This window comes from Pinus tabuliformis, chromosome Q, assembly GCF_031772625.1.
Source record: "Pinus tabuliformis cultivar Carrire ecotype Pingquan chromosome Q, CPIR1, whole genome shotgun sequence".
NCBI classification, from domain to species: domain Eukaryota; kingdom Viridiplantae; phylum Streptophyta; class Pinopsida; order Pinales; family Pinaceae; genus Pinus; species Pinus tabuliformis.
Genome location: NC_142296.1, coordinates 1,351,384,526 through 1,351,388,972, shown reverse-complemented (window position 1 = coordinate 1,351,388,972; position 4,447 = coordinate 1,351,384,526). Strand labels below are relative to the sequence as shown.

Here is a 4,447-nt window from a genome sequence, read left to right as displayed (position 1 = left end):
GACGAAAAATCGCACAGACTGCAGAGCTAAACAAGCAAGTAAAAATACCCGAGCAGGCAGGAACTCCACCGCAGACGAAAAATCGCACTGACTGCAGAGCTAAACAAGCAAGTAACAATACCAACCCAAAGGCCGCGAAGACAGTAAAACCCAAAGGCCGCGAAGACACTAAAACCCAAGCCAAACTTTCCAGCATCTCGAGGAGCAACAGCTGGCCGCCGATGAGACCACCACAGCGCATGCCGACCACAGCTAAGACAAACCCTTAGTATTCAACCAGAATGCCATTAACTTATAATGCTCAAATAACCATGGACTCTTGCATGCAGGTAAGAGAAAACCTCAGTATTTAACCAGAAGACAAACCCTCAGTATTCACAATAATAATCCAAATGCCATTAACTTATAATGCAGTAGCCGAACTTAACCTCTAAACAATACAACTAAGAATCATAGCTTCACGCAGACATTTACTGAAATTTGCATAAAACCCATGCAGCTAAGACAAACCCTCAGTATTCAACCAGAATGCCATTAACTTATAATGCTCAAATAACCATGGACTCTTGCATGCAGGTAACAGAGCAGGCAGGAAACGCATTGTGTTTTCACCGCAGACAATACAACAAATAGAAAGGAAAAATCACACAGACCGCAGAGCTAAACAACCAAGTAACCATAATAACCCAAAGGCCGCGAACAAGGTAAAACCCAAATAGCAATGGACTCTTGCATGCAGGTAACAGAAACCCTCAGTATTTAACCAGAATGCCATACAGTAGCCGAACTTACCAAAGCCACACCGAGTAGACAGGAACCCCACCGCAGATGAAAAATCACACAGACTGCAGAGCTAAACAAGCAAGTAACAATACCTGAGCAGGCAGGAACTCCACCGTAGACGAAAAATCACACAGACTGCAGAGCTAAACAAGCAAGTAACAATACCAACCCAAAGGCCGCGAAGACAGTAAAACCCAAAGGCCGTGAAGACAGTAAAACCCAAGCCGAACTTTCCAGCATCTCGAGGAGGAACAGCTGGCCGCCGATGAGACCACCACAGTGCATGCCGACCACAGCTAAGACAAACCCCCAGTATTCAACCAGAATGCCATTAACTTATAATGCTCAAATAACCATGGACTCTTGCATGCAGGTAAGAGAAACCCTCAATATTTAACCAGAAGACAAACCCTCAGTATTCAACCAGAATGCCATTAACTTTTAATGCTCAAATAACCATCGACTCTTGCATGCAGGCCACACAGTAGCCGAACTTACCAAAGCCACACCGAGCAGGCAGGAACTCCACCGCAGACGAAAAATCGCACAGACTACAGAGCTAAACAAGCAACTAACAATACCCGAGTAGGCAGGAACTCCACCGCAGACCAAAAATCGCACAGACTGCAGAGCTAAACAAGCAAGTAACAATACCAACCCAAATGCCGCGAAGACAGTAAAACCCAAGCCGAACTTTCCAGCATCTCGAGGAGGGACACCTGGCCGCCGATCAGACCACCAGAGCGCATGCAACCACGTGCCCTTCACGCGCTCCACGTGCCATTCACCTCGAACGATGTGAAACGCGTAATAAGACCCCCAATCCTTTCTGCCCCCTAAACCTTGGTTCGACTTAGGATATATGGCAAATATATCCAAAAATCGCGTCGGTCAACCCAAAGTCAGCGATCTATCGATCGCTTATAGTCCCCGGCAGGGACTAATAATATCCTTTACTTTATATAACAATTTTGAAAAGAAACGCTTCGTAACAAATTTCAAATTTTTTTACATGAAAAAAGAAAAAGGAGGGCCCAAAACTTTTATTGCTTTTTCACGACATTGGTGAAAGAAATGCACAATTTTAAAAAGAGAAGCTTCATAACAAATTTTAAATCTCATCCCCAAAAATTTTATTGCTTTTTCACTACATTGGTGAAAAAAATGTACAATTTTGGTAAAAAAAAACTCCCCCCAACAAATTTCAAATTTCTTCCCTAAAAAAGAAAAAAAAACGCAAAACTTTTATTACTCTTTCACCACATTGCTGAAAGAAATGTACGAAAGCTTACCGTTGCAGCGCTCACTCAGTATGGTAGAGTAGGGTAGAGTACAGTACATATGAGATTATTGAGAATGTCAAAGCAGAAGGATGAGTCTAATTAGAAGACAAATGAATCCAAGTGGCAGCGCTAGGTATTCCACTGTTGAGCACGAATAGCATGTAGTACCCAGGCGGTGCTGCAACAGGGGTGGGGGGTGCCATTACTAGGGCACTATAAATATTCTGCCCTACTCCTCCTACTAATTGTAATTGTGGGGTGGCAGATGCAAGCAGAAGCAATTTCTGATGCATGGAAAAAGAGTGAGTAGTGAAGGTCGGAGGATAAATGTTGAACTGAATGGAAATGTTATGATGATTATTTGCAGCGAATTGAACCTTGAAGCTACCGCCATAAGTGACCGAAGCAAGCAGCACAGAAATGATGGTGGGCTTCACGGAAGATTCGTCTAAGTAATAAGGAGTGTATACTTGCAAACAAAGCTCTGTGGGAAACATAGCAGTGAATTATAATTTTTGTTGGGGTTGGAACCTCCCACAAAAATCCTACCATCATGCAATACAATTGCAGTGGAATGATACATTCTTGGAACAGTGGAACTTGCGAGTACTGAGAAGCGCTACCCTGGAAATGCATTAGGTATGTATAAATAAGGAGCAAGAGCTGGATTGGTTGCTTGCCCATAACCTGCACATCCCTTCTCCACTCCATTGATAATCAGAATTTCACCGGTGGGAAGAAGCAGCATATCTCCCAGAACTCTGGGAGCAGGCATGTTCTCCATTGCCCAATCGGCATTGGGATCTGTGATAACCATTCTTCCACAGCTCTGGAGCGCGTCAATGAAATTCCCTACAAGTGACAAATTGTAACTGTCAACAGGAGCACCACTGCAGATCATAATTTCTGTCTTCTGAAATGCATTAGATGCGGACAGTGGCAACATCACAGATGAGGCGGTGGTGGGGTAATTTCTTGGGCCATATGGAATTCTTGGAAAATGCCTGACCACAACATTTCTTTGGTAATCAAGCAAGATGGAATCACGGTTGGCGAAGATGAAGAGATTTCCATCGGATGAGAGATGAAGAAAAGGATAGAGATTGTACAGGCTCTGCAAGTTTTGGGACACATAGGTGTCTTCTAGAAACGTCAAATTGTAAACTCCCTCACCAGGCTTCCTTGGTGGCAGGAATTCGTAGGTAAAACCATAGTTTCCCCCCACAACAATACTTCTACCGTCAGGAAGGATCTGGTTTGAAGCATACCATCGATCGTTCAAAAGCCCAGATCCAGGTTCACCAGCTGGATCAACCCAATCACATGTAGAAGTTTCAAAAGGTACAAATTTACGAACGCTCATGTTTCCATCGCCCCATCCACCAGTGCTAACCAAAGTACCATCTGTAGCAAAGGCTCCCAACGAAAACCAAGTATCAGTCCTCAGCGTCGACGGTCTCACCTTGTTTGTAGCAATCTTGTATTCTGTGGAGTTCTTTGAGCAATCATGATAACCAGCTGATTTACCTATGTAAATTCCATTTGTGAGGCTTATATTAGAATCACCAAAATCTATGTAATCATACATCACCACTGTACCCATAATGGTGGTGGCCATATGCATCGCCAACACACCTCCATTTTCAATCATGACTTCCCATCTCCCAGGGCCAGGGCTTACCGTATGACGGCCATCGGCCCTACAAATATTGATTGCCAGAATATACACCACAAATTCAATCCAAATGCAACACTTGGACTCCATGATATGATATCCAGAAATCGGTATTGCTGTTGGTACGCTATGCAAAGGCGAATTCATGAGCTGAGTTTTTATAGAGAGGTGATGTCAAATGCATAGTTGTAAGTGGTCTCCACCTTCCAGCCATAGTCATAGTGGATGTATCTACTCTTTCAACAAGTGCGGCTGAAACCAAAAGTTTGGAAGTTAACATAACTTTTTCGCCATTGCATAGTAATACAATTCGCTCAAGTTGTTCGTCTTTTGAGGAAACGTTGGAATATGCGTTGTCATCTTCAGCAATGGATCTTGCGATTGGAGTGTTTAGAGATTTCATCATTTGCTTATTATGGACCATTGTTTGAGCATTTGTTGGAAATAGATGTAAGGAATCATCGAATGAATGTATTTCATCTTCTGATAAAAAGGAATCTATGCACGACATGAGTATGTTGTAGTTGTCGATTGTTGGATTTGCATCTCTAATGTTCTGGAGAATGTTCCTGAAAGTATCATGTGCAATGTTTTCGCCTTGTTGACGAAATATTGTGTCTAATGTGATGACTGTGTTGAAGGTGTTCCACAGTGCGCTTTTGTGGCTCGTCCCTGCATATAGAGGTATGTATTTGACGGGTGGTAG

The 4,447-nt window shown here is 43.1% G+C and overlaps 1 pseudogene; it reads right to left on the bottom strand.

Annotated features, from left to right (window-relative positions):
- Positions 1-2,685: 2,685 nt before the first annotated feature.
- LOC149224905 (aldehyde oxidase GLOX pseudogene) lies at positions 2,686-3,831 on the bottom strand (annotated as a pseudogene).
- Positions 3,832-4,447: the final 616 nt, after the last annotated feature.